This window comes from Pseudophryne corroboree, chromosome 4, assembly GCF_028390025.1.
Source record: "Pseudophryne corroboree isolate aPseCor3 chromosome 4, aPseCor3.hap2, whole genome shotgun sequence".
Classification (NCBI taxonomy): Eukaryota; Metazoa; Chordata; class Amphibia; order Anura; family Myobatrachidae; genus Pseudophryne; species Pseudophryne corroboree.
Window position 1 is genome coordinate 402,406,429 of NC_086447.1, and position 21,186 is coordinate 402,427,614.

The window sequence follows — 21,186 nt, forward strand, 5'->3', positions numbered from 1 at the left end:
TATAGTATACTGGTGGTCACTGTGTCAGCAAACTGCAAAACTAAAATGCACCACAGGTATAGAATGTAGATGGATAGTATACTTAATGACGACATAGAGGTAGGTACAGCAGTGGCCTTCCGTACCATACTGCTATATATAGTATACTGGTGGTCACTGTGTCAGCAAACTGCAAAACTAAAATGCACCACAGGTATAGTATGTAGATGGATAGTATACTTAATGACGACACAGAGGTAGGTACAGCAGTTGCCTTCCGTACCGTACTGCTATATATAGTATACTGGTGGTCACTGTGTCAGCAAACTGCACAACTGAAATGCACCACAGGTATAGAATCTAGATGGATAGTATACTTAATGACGACACAGAGGTAGGTACAGCAGTGGCCTACTGTACCGTAATGCTATATATTATATACTGGTGGTCACTGGTCAGCAAAACTCTGCACTGTACTCTCCTATATAATATTATACTGGTGGTCCCCAGTCCCCACAATAAAGCAGCACACTAAGCACAGATATGGAGTGTTTTTCAGGCAGACAACGTATACTGGTGGTCACTGTCAGCAAAACTCTGCACTGTACTCCTGCTATATAATACAGCTGCTCCCCAGTCCCCACAATTAAGCAGTGTGAGCACAGATATATGCAGCACACTGAGCACAGATATGGAGCGTTTTTTTCAGCAGAGAATGGATAACTGGTGGTCACTGATCAGCAAAACTCTGCACTGTACTCCTCCTATATTATACAGCTGCTCCCCAGCCCTCCCCACAATTAAGCAATAATGCACAATCAAGTTCAACAATAACGGAGAGGACGCCAGCCACGTCCTCTCCCTAACATTTCCAATGCACGAGTGAAAATGGCGGCAACGCGCAGCTGCTTATATAGAATCCGAATCTCGCGAGAATCCGACAGCGGGATGATGACGTTCGGGCGCGCTCGGGTTAACCGAGCCATACGGGAGAATCCGAGTATGGCTCGGACCCGTGTAAAAAGGGTGAAGTTCGGGGGGGTTCGGTTCCCGAGAAACCGAACCCGCTCATCACTAGTTCTTTTATGGCCTTTACTTAAAAAAAAATATTTTTCTAAATTAAATCAATTTAAATCAATCAATTTTAATCAATTAATCAATTAACAAATCAATCAATCAATCAATCAATCAATCCTTTACCTGTCTGTCACTACATTCTCCACTTCCACTTCTCTGTACGGCCTCTTGTTTTGAAAATAATCTTTCTATGTGCTATACAGTATGTGCTATATTCTTTTAAACTTCAGTGTGTTTGTGCCACTCTGTCACTTCGTTTATCAGCCAACCTTTGGCCAATATTGGTGAACAATATTGGCCCTCATTCCGAGTTGATCGGTCGCAAGGCGAATTTAGCAGAGTTACACACGCTAAGCCTATGCCTACTGGGAGTGTATCTTAGCTTCTTAAAATTGCGACCGATGTAATCGCAATATTGCGATTACAAACTACTTTGCAGTTTCTGAGTAACTTCAACCTTACTCTGCCTGTGCGATCAGTTCAGTGCTTGTCGTTCCTGGTTTGACGTCACAAACACACCCAGCGTTCACTCAGACACTCCCCCGTTTCTCCAGCCACTCTTGCGTTTTTTCCGGAAACGGTAGCGTTTTCATCCACACGCCCATAAAACGCTGTGTTTCCGCCCAGTAACACCCATTTCCTGTCAATCACATTACGATTGCCGGAGCGATGAAAAAGCCGTGAGTAAAAATACTATCTTCATTGTTAAATTACTTGGCGCAGTCGCAGTGCGAATATTGCGCACGCGTACTAAGCGGATTTTCATTGCGATGCGATGAAAAATACAGAGCGAACGACTCGGAATGAGGGCCATTGTGAGCTGTGAATTGATCAAAATTTACTATAAATGACTGTAAATGAATGTTATTGAGATTAATAATACTGTTAGATTAATAATACTGTTGGAACAAAAACAAGCCCAAATTACATAATTTCCGCTGTTTTCAGCAATTTTTAAGAAAACATCCATATCCAAAACCAAATCCAAAACACATGAGGGTGGCATTGCCAAAACTGGAAAACAAAACCAAAACACTGAGGATAGTTTTGGCAAAAACAAAACACGGGGGTCCGTGCACATCTCTAATTTCAAATAATACTACATTGCACCATGGTTCATTGTTTAGAGGCCCCTAATGGTCCATATTTTAAGTATATCCATGCTTGACCACAGATGGCTTAATAAGTATTAAATTAACCATCTGTGCTGAGCCATGGATATCTTTAAAACCTGGACCATTAGGATTCCTTGAGGAGCGGGTTTGGCAATCTCTGCTTTAGAGGTAGGTGTGCTATAAGCAAACCTTTATTTGCATATTACGTGATGAAGCACATACGAGTTACTGTGCTTGCAATTTTGTTAAATTTTAATTTTTTCAAAGAAATGCTTCCTCAAATGTGTACTCTTAAATAGAGAGCAAATATGTGCTTTACAGCATATGCAAGCAGATCCGGCAACAGAATAGGGACAGAGCTGTACTGTGCCATGAATTCTAGGGGGCCCTGGAGGGACCCACAGATAAAGCAAACTCTAACATCTTCCTGCGTCAATGGGACTTGAACATCTGGCATAGGCAGTGGCCAGTACAATTATTATTATTTTTTGTTTATTGCAGCACAGCACACCTGATATCAAGATGTTATGCATTGCCACAGCTGATAGGCAAAACAGAGGAGCCATGGAATGAAGAGGACCAACCAGAAGACATAGAAGAAGGAAATTTAAATGTCTTTTGGGCCTGGAAAAACACTGTAGCAGCTGAAGAGACACTGTGGGGCCTGGAGAGACAGAAGTGGTCCATGTTTTGATATACACTGTGGGGGCTGGGGGGACACTCTAGGACCTGGGGCTGGAGAAACACTGTGGGTTGGGATGAAATTGTGGTGAATGGGGCTGGGGAGATACTATGGGTGTCTGAGAGACATTGGGGTAAATTTACTAAGATTCGTATTTTCCCGTTTCAGGTCAAAGTTCAATCACGAATGACATCGACAGTGTAAAATTGCAACTTTTTGAATTGATTACGTCTAATTTACTAAGCTGCCGTATTTAGCCTTTTCGGGTTTTCCGATGTCGATGTCATTCGTTTTTTTTTTTTCTGTTTTTTACGGCAGTGATTAGCAAAACACTGCCAACTTTTTTACAATGAATCTCGGCCGGATCTGTGTGATCCGTGCTGGGGTTCATTTTTTTTTTTTTTTTTAAATTAAACACTGTAAAATCCCAAAAAAAAATTGCGTGGGGTCCCCCCTCCTAAGCATAACCAGCCTCGGGCTCTTTGAGCCGATCCTGGTTGCAGAAATATGGGGAAAAAATTGACAGGGGTTCCCCCATATTTAAGCAACCAGCATCGGGCTCTGCGCCTGGTCCTGGTTCCAAAAATACGGGGGACAAAAAGAGTAGGGGTCCCCCATATTTTTAAAACCAGCACCGGGCTCCACTAGCTGGACAGATAATGCCACAGCCAGGGGTCACTTTTATATAGTGCCCAGCGGCCGTGGCATCAAATATCCAACTAGTCACCCCTGGCCGGAGTACCCTGGGGGAGTGGGGACCCCTTCAATCAAGGGTCCCCCCCCCAGCCACCCAAGGGCCAGGGGTGAAGCCCGAGGCTGTCCCCCCCCCATCCAATGGGCTGCGGATGGGGAGGCTGATAGCCTTTTGTGATAATGAAAAGATATTGGCCCTCATTCCGAGTTGTTCGCTCGGTATTTTTCATCGCATCGCAGTGAAAATCCGCTTAGTACGCATGCGCAATGTTCGCACTGCGACTGCGCCAAGTAACTTTACTATGAAGAAAGTAATTTTACTCACGGCTTTTTCTTCGCTCCGGCGATCGTAATGTGATTGACAGGAAATGGGTGTTACTGGGCGGAAACACGGCGTTTCAGGGGCATGTGGCTGAAAACGCTACCGTTTCCGGAAAAAACGCAGGAGTGGCCGGGGAAACGGTGGGAGTGCCTGGGCGAACGCTGGGTGTGTTTGTGACGTCAACCAGGAACGACAAGCACTGAAATGATCGCACAGGCAGAGTAAGTCTGGAGCTACTCTGAAACTGCTAAGTAGTTAGTAATCGCAATATTGCGAATACATCGGTCGCAATTTTAAGAAGCTAAGATTCACTCCCAGTAGGCGGCGGCTTAGCATGTGTAACTCTGCTAAATTCGCCTTGCGACCGATCAACTCGGAATGAGGGCCCTTGTTTTTAGTAGCAGTACTACAAGGCCCAGCAAGCCTCCCCCGCATGCTGGTACTTGGAGAACCACAAGTACCAGCATGCGGTGGAAAAACGGGCCCGCTGGTACCTGTAGTACTACTACTAAAAAAATACCCAAAAAAAGACAAGACACACACACCGTGAAAGTAAAGATTTATTACATACATGCACACAAACATACATACATACTTACCTTATGTTCACACGAGGGTCTGTCCTCTTCTCCAGTAGAATCCAAGGAGTACCTGTTGAATAAATTCTACTCACCAGATCCCGTGTCCCAGGGTCCTCGGGGCAACCATTTGTAATCCAGGTACTTGAATAAAATAACAAAACGGAAAGCCGAGCCACGAACTGAAAGGGGACCCATGTTTTCACATGGGACTCCTTTCCCCGAATGCCAGAAACCCACTCTGACTGATGTCTAAGTGGGTTTCTTCAGCCAATCAGGGAGCGCTACGTTGTAGCACCCTCCTGATCGGCTGTGTGCTCCTGTACTGAGTGACAGGCGGCACACGGCAGTGTTACAATGTAGCGCCTATGCGCTCCATTGTAACCAATGGTGGGAACTTTCTGCCCTGCGGTTGACCTAAAGTGACGTCACCGCTGAGCAGAAAGTTCCCACCATTGGTTACAATAGAGCGCATAGGCGCTACATTGTAACACTGCCGCGTGCCGCCTGTCACTCAGTACAGGAGCACACAGCCGATCAGGAGGGTGCTACAACGTAGCGCTCCCTGATTGGCTGAAGAAACCCACTTAGACATCAGTCAGAGTGGGTTTCTGGCATTCGGGGAAAGGAGTCCAATGTGAAAACATGGGGCCCCTTTCAGTTCGTGGCTCGGATTTCCGTTTTGTTATTTTATTCAAGTACCTGGATTACAAATGGTTGCCCCGAGGACCCTGGGACCCGGGATCTGGTGAGTAGAATTTATTCAACAGGTACCCCTTGGATTCTACTGGAGAAGAGGACAGACCCTCGTGTGAACATAAGGTAAGTATGTATGTATGTTTGTGTGGATGTATGTAATAAATCTTTACTTTCACGGTGTGTGTGTCTTGTCTTTTTTTGGGTATTTTTTTAGTAGTAGTACTTAGAGATGAGCGGGTTCGGTTCCTCTGAATCCGAACCCGCCCGAACTTCATGTTTTTTTACACGGGTCCGAGCGACTCGGATCTTCCCGCCTTGCTCGGTTAACCCGAGCGCGCCCGATCGTCATCATCACGCTGTCGGATTCTCGCGAGGCTCGGATTCTATCGCGAGGCTCGGATTCTATATAAGGAGCCGCGCGTCGCCGCCATTTTTACACGTGCATTGAGATTGATAGGGAGAGGACGTGGCTGGCGTCCTCTCCGTTTAGAAATAGATAGGAGAGTGAGAGTGAGACACTTCATTTACTGGAGCTTAGGAGGAGTACTCAGAGAGTGCAGAATTTTGCTGATAGTAGTTAGTTAGTTATACTAGTGACTGACCAGTGAGACCACCAGTGCAGTTTTATTATTATTTAATATAATCCGTTCTCTGCCTGAAAAAAACGATACACAGTGACTCAGTCACATACCATATCTGTGCTCAGCCCAGTGTGCTGCATCATCTATGTATAATATCTGACTGTGCTCACACAGCTTAATTGTGGGGGAGACTGGGGAGCAGTTATAGGTTATAGCAGGAGCCAGGAGTACATATTAAACAGTGCACACTTTTGCTGCCAGAGTGCCACTGCCAGTGTGACTGACCAGTGACCTGACCACACTGACCACCAGTATATTGTGATTGTCTGCCTGAAAAAGTTAAACACTCGTCGTGTGACTTGTGTGGTGTTTTTTTATTCTATAAAAAACTAATTCTGCTGACAGACAGTGTCCAGCAGGTCCGTCATTATATAATATATACCTGTCCGGCTGCAGTAGTGATATATATATATTTTTTATATCATTATTTATCATCCAGTCTATACTAGCAGCAGACACAGTACGGTAGTTCACGGCTGTAGCTACCTCTGTGTCGGCACTCGGCAGTCCATCCATAATTGTATACCACCTACCCGTGGTTTTTTTTTTCTTTCTTCTTTATACATACTACATCTCATTATCATCCAGTCTATATTAGCAGCAGACACAGTACAGTACGGTAGTCCACGGCTGTAGCTATCTCTGTGTCGGCACTCGGCAGTCCATCCATAATTGTATACCACCACCTACCCGTGGTTTTTTTTTTCTTTCTTCTTTATACATACTACATCTCATTATCATCCAGTCTATATTAGCAGCAGACACAGTACGGTAGTCCACGGCTGTAGCTACCTCTGTGTCGGCACTCGGCAGTCCATCCATAATTGTATACCACCTACCTGTGGTTTTTTTTTCTTTCTTCTTTATACATACTACATCTCATTATCAACCAGTCTATATTAGCAGCAGACACAGTACGGTAGTCCACGGCTGTAGCTACCTCTGTGTCGGCACTCGGCAGTCCATCCATAATTGTATACCACCTACCCGTGGTTTTTTTTTCTTTCTTCTTTATACATACTACATCTCATTATCATCCAGTCTATATTAGCAGCAGACACAGTACGGTAGTCCACGGCTGTAGCTACCTCTGTGTCGGCACTCGGCAGTCCATCCATAATTGTATACCACCTACCCGTGGTTTTTTTTTCTTTCTTCTTTATACATACTACATCTCATTATCATCCAGTCTATATTAGCAGCAGACACAGTACGGTAGTCCACGGCTGTAGCTACCTCTGTGTCGGCACTCGGCAGTCCATCCATAATTGTATACCACCTACCCGTGGTTTTTTTTTTCTTTCTTCTTTATACATACTACATCTCATTATCAACCAGTCTATATTAGCAGCAGACACAGTACGGTAGTCCACGGCTGTAGCTACCTCTGTGTCGGCACTCGGCAGTCCATCCATAATTGTATACCACCTACCCGTGGTTTTTTTTTTCTTTCTTCTTTATACATACTACATCTCATTATCAACCAGTCTATATTAGCAGCAGACACAGTACGGTAGTCCACGGCTGTAGCTACCTCTGTGTCGGCACTCGGCAGTCCATCCATAATTGTATACTAGTATCCATCCATCTCCATTGTTTACCTGAGGTGCCTTTTAGTTGTGCCTATTAAAATATGGAGAACAAAAATGTTGAGGTTCCAAAATTAGGGAAAGATCAAGATCCACTTCCACCTCGTGCTGAAGCTGCTGCCACTAGTCATGGCCGAGACGATGAAATGCCAGCAACGTCGTCTGCCAAGGCCGATGCCCAATGTCATAGTACAGAGCATGTCAAATCCAAAACACCAAATATCAGTAAAAAAAGGACTCCAAAACCTAAAATAAAATTGTCGGAGGAGAAGCGTAAACTTGCCAATATGCCATTTACCACACGGAGTGGCAAGGAACGGCTGAGGCCCTGGCCTATGTTCATGGCTAGTGGTTCAGCTTCACATGAGGATGGAAGCACTCAGCCTCTCGCTAGAAAAATGAAAAGACTCAAGCTGGCAAAAGCAGTAGCACCGCAAAGAACTGTGCGTTCTTCGAAATCCCAAATCCACAAGGAGAGTCCAATTGTGTCGGTTGCGATGCCTGACCTTTCCAACACTGGACGTGAAGAGCATGCGCCTTCCACCATTTGCACGCCCCCTACAAGTGCTGGAAGGAGCACCCGCAGTCCAGTTCCTGATAGTCAGATTGAAGATGTCAGTGTTGAAGTACACCAGGATGAGGAGGATATGGGTGTTGCTGGCGCTGGGGAGGAAATTGACCAGGAGGATTCTGATGGTGAGGTGGTTTGTTTAAGTCAGGCACCCGGGGAGACACCTGTTGTCCGTGGGAGGAATATGGCCGTTGACATGCCTGGTGAAAATACCAAAAAAATCAGCTCTTCGGTGTGGAAGTATTTCAACAGAAATGCGGACAACAGGTGTCAAGCCGTGTGTTGCCTTTGTCAAGCTGTAATAAGTAGGGGTAAGGATGTTAACCACCTCGGAACATCCTCCCTTATACGTCACCTGCAGCGCATTCATAATAAGTCAGTGACAAGTTCAAAAACTTTGGGCGACAGCGGAAGCAGTCCACTGACCAGTAAATCCCTTCCTCTTGTAACCAAGCTCACGCAAACCACCCCACCAACTCCCTCAGTGTCAATTTCCTCCTTCCCCAGGAATGCCAATAGTCCTGCAGGCCATGTCACTGGCAATTCTGATGATTCCTCTCCTGCCTGGGATTCCTCCGATGCATCCTTGCGTGTAACGCCTACTGCTGCTGGCGCTGCTGTTGTTGCTGCTGGGAGTCGATGGTCATCCCAGAGGGGAAGTCGTAAGCCCACTTGTACTACTTCCAGTAAGCAATTGACTGTTCAACAGTCCTTTGCGAGGAAGATGAAATATCACAGCAGTCATCCTGCTGCAAAGCGGATAACTGAGGCCTTGACAACTATGTTGGTGTTAGACGTGCGTCCGGTATCCGCCGTTAGTTCACAGGGAACTAGACAATTTATTGAGGCAGTGTGCCCCCGTTACCAAATACCATCTAGGTTCCACTTCTCTAGGCAGGCGATACCGAGAATGTACACGGACGTCAGAAAAAGACTCACCAGTGTCCTAAAAAATGCAGTTGTACCCAATGTCCACTTAACCACGGACATGTGGACAAGTGGAGCAGGGCAGGGTCAGGACTATATGACTGTGACAGCCCACTGGGTAGATGTATGGACTCCCGCCGCAAGAACAGCAGCGGTGGCACCAGTAGCAGCATCTCGCAAACGCCAACTCTTTCCTAGGCAGGCTACGCTTTGTATCACCGGTTTCCAGAATACGCACACAGCTGAAAACCTCTTACGGCAACTGAGGAAGATCATCACGGAATGGCTTACCCCAATTGGACTCTCCTGTGGATTTGTGGCATCGGACAACGCCAGCAATATTGTGTGTGCATTAAATATGGGCAAATTCCAGCACGTCCCATGTTTTGCACATACCTTGAATTTGGTGGTGCAGAATTTTTAAAAAAATGACAGGGGCGTGCAAGAGATGCTGTCGGTGGCCAGAAGAATTGCGGGACACTTTCGGCGTACAGGCACCACGTACAGAAGACTGGAGCACCACCAAAAACTACTGAACCTGCCCTGCCATCATCTGAAGCAAGAAGTGGTAACGAGGTGGAATTCAACCCTCTATATGCTTCAGAGGTTGGAGGAGCAGCAAAAGGCCATTCAAGCCTATACAATTGAGCACGATATAGGAGGTGGAATGCACCTGTCTCAAGCGCAGTGGAGAATGATTTCAACGTTGTGCAAGGTTCTGATGCCCTTTGAACTTGCCACACGTGAAGTCAGTTCAGACACTGCCAGCCTGAGTCAGGTCATTCCCCTCATCAGGCTTTTGCAGAAGAAGCTGGAGACATTGAAGGAGGAGCTAACACGGAGCGATTCCACTAGGCATGTGGGACTTGTGGATGGAGCCCTTAATTCGCTTAACAAGGATTCACGGGTGGTCAATCTGTTGAAATCAGAGCACTACATTTTGGCCACCGTGCTCGATCCTAGATTTAAAGCCTACCTTGGATCTCTCTTTCCGGCAGACACAAGTCTGCTGGGGTTGAAAGACCTGCTGGTGAGAAAATTGTCAAGTCAAGCGGAACGCGACCTGTCAACATCTCCTCCTTCACATTCTCCCGCAACGGGGGGTGCGAGGAAAAGGCTCAGAATTCCGAGCCCACCCGCTGGCGGTGATGCAGGGCAGTCTGGAGCGACTGCTGATGCTGACATCTAGTCCGGACTGAAGGACCTGACAACGATTACGGACATGTCGTCTACTGTCACTGCATATGATTCTCTCAACATTGAAAGAATGGTGGAGGATTATATGAGTGACCGCATCCAAGTAGGCACGTCACACAGTCCGTACTTATACTGGCAGGAAAAAGAGGCAATTTGGAGGCCCTTGCACAAACTGGCTTTATTCTACCTAAGTTGCCCTCCCACAAGTGTGTACTCCGAAAGAGTGTTTAGTGCCGCCGCTCACCTTGTCAGCAATCGGCGTACGAGGTTACATCCAGAAAATGTGGAGAAGATGATGTTCATTAAAATGAATTATAATCAATTCCTCCGCGGAGATATTGACCAGCAGCAATTGCCTCCACAAAGTACACAGGGAGCTGAGATGGTGGATTCCAGTGGGGACGAATTGATAATCTGTGAGGAGGGGGATGTACACGGTGATATATCGGAGGATGATGATGAGGTGGACATCTTGCCTCTGTAGAGCCAGTTTGTGCAAGGAGAGATTAATTGCTTCTTTTTTGGTGGGGGTCCAAACCAACCCATCATATCAGTCACAGTCGTGTGGCAGACCCTGTCACTGAAATGATGGGTTGGTTAAAGTGTGCATGTCCTGTTTATACAACATAAGGGTGGGTGGGAGGGCCCAAGGACAATTCCATCTTGCACCTCTTTTTTCTTTAATTTTTCTTTGCGTCATGTGCTATTTGGGGAGTGTTTTTTGGAAGGGCCATCCTGCGTGACACTGCAGTGCCACTCCTAGATGGGCCCGGTGTTTGTGTCGGCCACTAGGGTCGCTTATCTTACTCACACATCTACCTCATTGCGCCTCTTTTTTTCTTTGCGTCATGTGCTGTTTGGGGAGGGTTTTTTGGAAGGGACATCCTGCGTGACACTGCAGTGCCACTCCTAGATGGGCCCGGTGTTTGTGTCGGCCACTAGGGTCGCTTATCTTACTCACACAGCTACCTCATTGCGCCTCTTTTTTTCTTTGCGTCATGTGCTGTTTGGGGAGGGTTTTTTGGAAGGGACATCCTGCGTGACACTGCAGTGCCACTCCTAGATGGGCCCTGTGTTTGTGTCGGCCACTAGGGTCGCTTATCTTACTCACACAGCTACCTCATTGCGCCTCTTTTTTTCTTTGCGTCATGTGCTGTTTGGGGAGGTTTTTTTGGAAGGGACATCCTGCGTGACACTGCAGTGCCACTCCTAGATGGGCCAGGTGTTTGTGTCGGCCACTAGGGTCGCTTAGCTTAGTCATCCAGCGACCTCGGTGCAAATTTTAGGACTAAAAATAATATTGTGAGGTGTGAGGTATTCAGAATAGACTGAAAATGAGTGGAAATGATGGTTTTTGAGGTTAATAATACTTTGGGATCAAAATGACCCCCAAATTCTATGATTTAAGCTGTTTTTTAGGTTTTTTGGAAAAAAACACCCGAATCCAAAACACACCCGAATCCGACAAAAAAAATTCGGTTAGGTTTTGCCAAAACGCGGTCGAACCCAAAACACGGCCGCGGAACCGAACCCAAAACCAAAACACAAAACCCGAAAAATTTCCGGCGCTCATCTCTAGTAGTACTACAGGTACCAGCGGGCCCGTTTTTCCGCCGCATGCTGGTACTTGTGGTTCTCCAAGTACCAGCATGCGGGGGAGGCTTGCTGGGCCTAGTAGTACTGCTACTAAAAACAATATCTTTTCATTATCACATAAGGCTATCAGCCTCCCCATCCGCAGCCCATTGGATGGGGGGGACAGCCTCGGGCTTCACCCCTGGCCCTTGGGTGGCTGGGGGGGGGACCCCTTGATTGAAGGGGTCCCCACTCCCCCAGGGTACCCCGGCCAGGGGTGACTAGTTGGATTTTTGATGCCACGGCCGCAGGGCACTATATCAAAGTGACCCCCGGCTGTGGCATTATCTGTCCAGCTAGTGGAGCCCGGTGCTGGTTTTAAAAATACGGGGGACCCCTACTCTTTTTGTCCCCCGTATTTTTGGAACCAGGACCAGGCGCAGAGCCCGATGCTGGTTGCTTAAATATGGGGGAACCCCTGTCAATTTTTTCCCCATATTTCTGCAACCAGGATCGGCTCAAAGAGCCCGAGGCTGGTTATGCTTAGGAGGGGGGACCCCACGCAATTTTTTTAAATAAAATAACCACTTTCCCACCCCTTCCCACTGATATACATGCACGGATCTCATGGATCCCTGCATGCCTATACAATCACGGATTAAAAAAGCAGGTCTGTTTTTTTTTAGCACTTTTTTACGAGTTGTAATTTTTCACGGCAGTGTTTGTTTTTTTTTTGCTTTGCACTTCTTAGTAAATTGCCGAGATTCATACTTAAACAGCCGCGTTTTGACCGATGGTGTATTCATTTGTATTTTTTTTGTTGGACTTCCAAAAAATTACGAATGCCCTCATCACTGCCGTGATTATTGCTTAGTAAATTACCGAGATGACACTTTGATGAAAAAACGGCATCTCGGTCAAAATCGGGACCTTAGTAAATTTACCCCATTGTGTGGGTTAAAAAGACAGATGGGGGCTTGATCTGAAGATAGGGGGGGCTGGGATGGAGGCACAAAAATGGGCTTAAGAAACAGAAGCAGGCTGAAGAGACACTGGGGGCTTGAGAGACACTGTGGGGGTGGCGCTGCAGCAACAAGGAGGAATGAGGCTGGAGAAACATACCGTAGGGGGTCGGGTCGGGGAGGGGGCATCTAAAAATAACTTGGGGGAAGTGCCTGGAGTTTTGTTCACAATTGGTATGATTAGAAGGAAAAGCTCTTGGGGACAGTAATCATCATTCTAACGAAACATAACTGGTTCCTAATGGTACCAAATTAGCAAATACAGTTTAGCAATACAGTATAACATTTTTGATCAGGGACGTTTTTGCCCTGCATCAAAACTACTGTTACTATTTACAGTATCTGTTTGAACCTCTGCTATATGACAATGATATTGGATATACTGTATACCAATACAAACAGGCGTCTTCTGGACAACATGTATATAGAATATAGACTGAAGTTACCTTCTGCCCATAGAGGACCATTTTCTTCACCAGGGACCAGGATGTGGATTTACTGTACCCCATGATTTCTGTTGCTGTCCCTGTGCAACTAATCACCACCGGCCTGCCTTAGTAAATGTGTACATTTTATATCTATATGCTAATGTATTTCAAGATGTTTTCAGCCCCAGTGGTACCATTAAAGACCAAGAACTGAAAGTTGCACTGAAACAGCAGCCAGATAAAAATTAAGAAGTTATTTGATGCAAGGGGGTGAGGTACTTGTCTATTCATTTAATTGGTGATGAGATTTATTTTATTTACATAGAGATACACAACACACACGTACACTCACTAGGATACATTTTTGACATATTTTTATAAGAGTATGTTTTTTGGAGTGTTGGAGGCAGCGGCTGCCGATGCCCCTCCCAGGCACACAGTGCTCAGCCTGTCTATCTTTGATAAGACCGCCCGCATACTCCCATTGGCTGGATTCACAGGAGTCTGGGGGTGGACTTATTGAAGATAGGCTGAGCGCTGTGTGCTTGTGTCCCATGCATGCTTTAGCTGCTGATCCCCGGATAAGGAAACCAGCACATATGTTACATACAAGGTCATAACTAGAACTGTGTGGGCCCCATAGCAAAAACTTGAAAGGACCCCCCCCACCCCCTTGTCACTAGGGCCGGTCTGAGTCTAATTTTTTTGGTATGTGAATATATATTTTGGCACCCCATAGTAGAATATATATATGGGCATGGCTTCATGGTGAAGGAGCGTGGTAACAGAATAGTATCAATTCACATTGCACTGCACAGTAGAGCCCAATATTCATGCTACGCCAAAGAAGAGCCCCTTATACATGCTATGTTACACTACAGTAGAGAAGATTATACATGTTACACTACAGTAAAACCTCTTATACATGTTACACTACAGTAGAGCTGCTTATACACGTTACACCACAGAGAAGCTGCTTATACACGTTACACCACAGTAGGGCTGCTTATACACGTTACACCACAGGGAGCCGCTTATACACATTACATCACAGTAAAGCCACTTATACACATTACACCACAGAAGAACCGCTTATACATGTTACACCACAGTAGAGCCGCTTATACATGTTACACCACAGTAGAGCCGGTTATAAATGTTACACCACAGTAGAGCCGCTTATACACGTTACACCACAGTTGAGCCGATTATACACGTTACACCACAGTAGAGCCGGTTATACACTTTACACCACAGAAGAGCCGCTTATACATGTTACACCACAGAGAAGCCGCTTATACACATTACACCACAGAGAAGCCGCTTATACACATTACACCACAGAGGTGCTGCTTATACATTTTACTGTACACCACAGAGGAGCTGATTACACATGTTACACCATAGAGGAGCCGCTTATTCCTGTTACACCACAATTTTTTACATTTTTTTACTACACTAAAAGAAAATTGTGTGTGTGTGTATTATTATTATTATTATTACATTTTATTTATAGGGCGCCACAAGTGTTTCGCAGCGCCATACAAAGGACAGTACAGGGAGACAAAACTTAGCATAACAGTAAATAAATAACAAAAATGGAGTGCAGGTATCAAAGAGCAACACAATTCTCAAAACATAATACAGCTTAGATGTAAGTAGCGAAGGAGTAATCATTGTACTACTTGGGGCTGGCGGCCATATATATATATAATTAGAGATGTGCGGCTGGCACTTTTCGTGTTTTGTGTTTTGGTTTTGGTTCTAATTCCACTTTCGTGTTTTGGTTTTGGCTTGGTTTTGCCAAAACCACCCTTTCGTGTTTTGGTTTTGGATCTGGATGACTTAAAAAAACCCCCATAAAAACAGCTAAAATCACTGAATTTGGGGGTAATTTTGCTCCTACAGTATTATTAACCTCAATAACAATCATTTCCACTCATTTCCAGTCTATTCTGAACACCTCACACCTCACAATATTGTTTTTAGGCCAAAAGGTTGCACCGAGGTTGCAGGATGACTAAGCTAAACAACACAAGTGTGCGGCACAAACACCTGGCCATTCTAGGAGTGGCACTGCAGTGTAAGGAGGGCAGATATAAAAAAAGGCCCCAAACAGCACATCATGCAAAGAAGAAAAAGAATTGCAATGAGGTAGTTATATGACTAAGCCAAGCGACACAAACAATTGGCACATCTAGGCGGGGCACTGCAGTGGCAGCCAGGAGGGCAGATGTAAAAAAAAGGCCCCAAACAGCACATCATGCAAAGATGTAGAAGAGGTGCAATGAGGTAGCTGTATGACTAAGCCAAGCATCACAAACAATTGGCCCATCTAGGAGTGGCACTGCAGTGGAAGACAGGAGGGCAGATATCAAAAAAGGTCCCTAACAGCACATGATGCAAAGAAGAAAAAAAGGTGCACCGAGGTTGCTGTCTGACTAAGCTAAGCGAAACAACCACCTGGCCCATCTAGTAGTGTCACGCAGTGGCTAAATATCGAGAGTGGGACGCAATTGTTCCGTCCACTTACAGCATCTCCAGCACGCTCCAGTCATTATAGAAAAATTCTGCAATTGGTGGACTTATACAGCAGTAGCCCCGGACTAATACAGCAGCTGTATGACTAAACCAAGCGACACAAACAATTCCCACTGGAATTATACGTCCAAATCACTGGAATTATACGTCCAAATTACTGGAATTAATTGGCAAAATCACTGGAATTATACATCCAAATCACTGGAATTAATTGGCAAAATCACTGTAATTAATAATTATATATCCAAATCACTGGAATTAAATGGCAAAATCTTGCTATCGCCTGCCTAGTGAAGTGGAATCTAGATGGGATTTGGTACCGGGCACACAATACCTCCATTATTTGTCTAAATCCCACTGCACTAATGGTGGATACCGGCCGCACGTCTAATACCAACATAAGTGTCAAGGCCTCAGTTATGAGGGCTTCCATCGTCATGTGAAGCTGAACCACTAGTCATGAACATAGGCCAGGGCCTCAGCCGTTCCTTGCCACTCCGTGTCGTAAATGGCATATTGGCAAGTTTACGTTTCTCCTCAGACCATTTAAAAAAAAAATTTGGGGGTCTTTTTACTGAACTTTGGCTTTTTGGATTTTACATGCCCTCTACTATCACATTGGGCATCTGCCTTGGCAGACGATGATGGCATTTCATTGTCTATGTCACGGCTAGTGGCAGCAGCTTCAGCACTAGGAGGAAGTGGTTCTTGATCTTTCCCTATTTTATCCTCCAAATGTTTGTTCTCCATTATTTTTCTGGAGTTATATAACACAATGGCCCTCATTCCGAGTTGTTCGCTCGCAAGCTGCTTTTAGCAGCATTGCACACGCTAAGCCGCCGCCTACTGGGAGTGAATCTTAGCTTAGCAAAATTGCGAACGAAAGATTCTCAAAATTGCGAATAGAAATTTCTTAGCAGTTTCTGAGTAGCTCGGGACTTACTCTGCCACTGCGATCAGTTCAGTCAGTTTCGTTCCTGGTTTGACGTCACAAACACACCCAGCGTTCGCCCAGACACTCCCCCATTTCTCCAGTCACTCCCGCTTTTTTCCCAGAAACGGCAGCGTTTTTTCACACACTCCCATAAAACGACCAGTTTCCGCCCAGAAACACCCACTTCCTGTCAATCACACTACGATCACCAGAACGAAGAAAAAACCTCGTAATGCCGTGAGTAAAATACCAAACTTCTTAGCAAATTTACTTGGCGCAGTCGCAGTGCGAACATTGCACATGCGCAATTAGCGGAAAATCGCTGCAATGCGAAGAAAATTACCGAGCGAACAACTCGGAATGAGGGCCAATATGCGGCACAGGAATGACTGATGGCTGATGGCCAGGACACTACCACTGATCTAATGCAGCACAACACAGCAACACTGTGAGGGACTTGTTGTTATTATTATTATTATTATTATTATTATTATTATACGTCAGCAGTGGACATATAGCAGCAGCGTATACCACTGTGACTGCCTGGTCACTGGAATGACTGATAGCCAGGACACTACCACTGGTCTGATGCAGCACAACACAGCAACACTGTAAGGGACTTATTATACAGCAGCAGTGGACATATGGCAGCAGAGGACACCACCACTTTGAATGGTAACTGGACTGACTGATGCACAGGACACTAGCACTGGTCTGATGCAGGACAACACATATAATTATACAGCAGCACTGGGTATATGGCAGCAGATGACACCACTAAGTATATATCCAAAAATCCTTCCTTTACCTATCGACGTGCTAATAATATCAAGGATGAAATAGGTAGGAGTATGATAATGCCAAATAAAATGACCACTAGAATAAAGTCAAAAGGTTTTTTCCGCTGTGGCACATGTATTATGTGTAAAGCATGTAAGAGCATGAACAGTAAGATTATGGAGTATAGGTCTGCTCAAAATAACAAGATCCATCAAATTAGAGACTTTATCACATGCAACAGCTAATTGTGTTTATTGGAATGCTCCTGCGGTTCGCAATACATGGGACGAACTACACGCCCACTAAAAATACGGATGGCAGAGCATGTGCGAAATGTGAAAAAAGGGCTAGATAGCCATAATGTCTCAGCGCATTTCAAACTTAAGCATGATTGTAATATTAAGCAATTGACCAGTTTCTGTGGGATTATGCATATTAAACCTGACTGGCGTAGGAATAATGGGGAAGTAAAATTAGCACAGGCTGAAATGAGAAAAATCTATGAGTTACAAACACTGGTACCTCGGGATCTCAATGTTGAATTTGAGACCAAATGGTTCCTATAGCCACATAGACTGATGTCAATAATAGAACAATGTGCTGCATGTTCCCTATAAATTGTGGTGATTAATGAAAGTATGTCGATTTACTAATTGAAATGTATATTTGATATTCCGGTCTAAGGAATACTGAGCGATTATGAATATTAATTAATTATAGGTGGAATGTATAACTGTATAATGTAAGATTATGATGTGTGTCTTTCTGTTCTTTCTCCTATGGCATCAATGGGCTACGATAATAAGAGTTATTACGCTACATCTGTACACTGTACACTCCTGATATTAAGGAGTGATGCATTCCACTGCCTCCGGGTCCGCTTCCGTATTTGCTTTCCAAAGACAGGAAATGCGTCACCGCCACTTCCGGTCCGGCCGGAGCTCCGAATAGACGGAGCTTGTGAATCGCAGGGGGAAGGAGGAGACTCCCCGAGATGTGTGGAATCCCTATTTTGAAATGTGGGAGGACGAGTTTGAGAAGGATTAGGAGCTCATTGTGATCTTAACATTATGGAAATATGATGGACGGAAATACGTGTGGTTTCTATGACAACCGAGGACACTTTATGTTGCTGGATCCCGCAAAGCAGCATGGGAAGGAAGTTGTTGCATTGTGGGAAAAAGTTGGAGGGAATACGTGGTCTTCAAACAGATGGAATATGCTAGTTAGGATACTTATTGTCTAGGTAGTTTTGGGATTTACGGGTTCAGTGCACATTTTGGATTTTACCCAATTCATGTAAAATGAAATATTAAGAAGTTTTGCAGTGTTTTATGAAATATGGATAGGTTGATTCCGATATATATGAAATTCCCTTCTCTATAATGATGGAAGTTGATTGTTATGTTTATGTGTATATGGCTTTTTTAAATGAATTTATTCTGGTTGGTTAATTGATGACATGTGACCAAACCAGGGGGGATAAAAGGACTGGCAGGGTCCACTACTATCCCACACCTTGAAGAAGGAACATCCAGTTCCGAAACGCGTCGGTGAAATTTGGCACTTTCCATAGGTCAGACAGAGACACTCACCGGGAGATATTGGTAAAGGATTTATATGCCATTTTTTGGGATATATAAACTTTTCTCAATCTGTACCATCCGTGATCCCCCCCCCCCCCTTTTTTTTCCATCTAAGGGGTGTGAGGTGTGGTAGACCCTGCCAACTAAGATTATTTCTGGTGTTTGTGGCCTATGGTATAGTGGAAATATTTTATATTTTTTTATATTTTTATGTTAATAAATTGGTTTATACCCAACATTGCATGGACTTTCTCGTTGGTGTGCTCCATTAATCCTGGAAAGAGAACAGCTGGACTGGTTCCAGTCCTGTCTTGGGGAAGGAGTGCAAGAAAGATACCTTTTGATGCATATAGAGCATTTACCAAAGGTAAGCCATATACCCATAAGTTAAGAAGAAGATTGCTTTTATGTTATGAACTTTGAAGATTTTAAAGAAACCTTGATGTGAACATAGGGCACTGCCCAAAGGTCAGTTGAGGACAATCAACGTGAATAGTTATATACACGAATATATTTAATGTATGAATATATTCCTCTTTTCTTTCCCTGAGGATTGACAGTGTTTGTTATGAGCCACGGCTGTGGCTCATTCCTGTTTTGCATTTTTGGTTATGTATTTTATGTTAAACTTCTGTTCATGTTCCCCGTGGGTGTCATGGAGTGTTCTGAGTTCACCCTTAAGGAAAGGGTACTGTTATGAACCACAGGTAGTGGTTCATTCCTATTTTATGTTTATAGTTGTCTTGCAGGCCAGGTTTTCCCGTTGCTCTGGTTTAAGAATATTCTTGTTTGCTGCCAGTGGTGAGTCTGTGTAATTGCAGCTTGTTCCCATGTGTTCAGCCTCACCTGTCTGTTGATTGCACCTCTCAGTTGTGCAGCTGGGCAGCTGCACGACATAATTAATTAAGACTCTCTGTTATATGCTGGCTCAGTGCAATTCACAGACGCTGGTGATATTTCCAGGTTTCTAGACTTCCAGAGTTCTTGTGTTCTGAGCTAGTCCCTGCCAGTTCCTGAGCTCCTGTCTAGCAGTGTCTGTCTAGCTGCTTCCAGTGTTGGTTCCTGTGTCGATTCCTGTGTCGGTTCCTGTGTCCTGCCGTGAAGTATTCCTGTCCAGAAGTCCTGTGGCTTTGTCTGTGCCTAGTCGAGTTTCTGGCTTCTTGGTGTCCACCGGTCTGTCGTTTGGGATTCTGCCTGTCCTCCGGTTCTGAGAGTCTGTGTCGGCTACATTGGGGGTTCCTGTCCGTTTGCCAGTGTTTGTACCGGTTCCGTGAGTAGCGGCCTTGCCGCGTCCGTCGGCCTAGGCCGCAGTATTCTTTGGTTATATTTTGTTACTGGTGTTTTGCAGAGGGTTCTGCTTATGCTGTCACCGCCGGTACACAACAGTATTGTGTCGGCGAGTGGACAGCATTTCCTTGGTTGCTCTTTTCCTTTGGCAGCGTGCCGCACATATATTTAGTTTTAGGGTAGTTAGTAGCCCCTAGCTTTCTGTTGTTTTAGTCAGAGGTCCCCTTGTTATTATCCTGTCTCGGTTCACGCCTTGTCTCACGCTAAGACCTGGGGGCATCGGAGTTGGGCAGACATAATCCGCCCTCCAAATGCGGCTGCCGTGGGCCCAAGAAACCATAGTCACTCAGGCGTGAACTGACCACACGGGTAAAACAACGGAGGTAGGGTGCTAGGGGCTATTTCCATACCACACCTTATTTCAGCGTCACGTCTGGTGCTCAGGACTCACTACGCAACATCTCCCTTGTTCTGAGCACCAGGAACCTAACATTATCCCCAGCCATACAACAAAAAATAAATAAAGCTTTTTCTTTTTTGGCCCAGTCCAGTGTCTTGTCTAGAATCCAGTCCTGTCTAGAATTCAGTGTGCAGAATCCAGTCCGGTGTTTAGAATCCAGTCCTGTCTAGAATTCAGTGTGCGGAATCCAGTCCGGTGTTTAAAAATCCAGCCCAGTCTTGTCTTGTCTAGTTTAAAAATCCAGTCCACTCTTGTCTTGTCTAGAATCTTGTCTAAGAATCTTGTCTTAGAATCATGTCTAGAATCGTGTCTTGTCTTGTCTAGTTTGAAATCCTCCTATGCCTACTATGCAAGCCCTGCAAGCATCTCTCTCAGCCCTGAACTCTGCTTTCAGTGCTTTGAAACCTGAGTGGCTGGAAGTTTTGCAGCAATCCTTAAAGCAACTGCAAAACCTTCTGACCAAAATTTTGCTTATTTTGCCAGAAGTTGTTGAGAGTTCATCC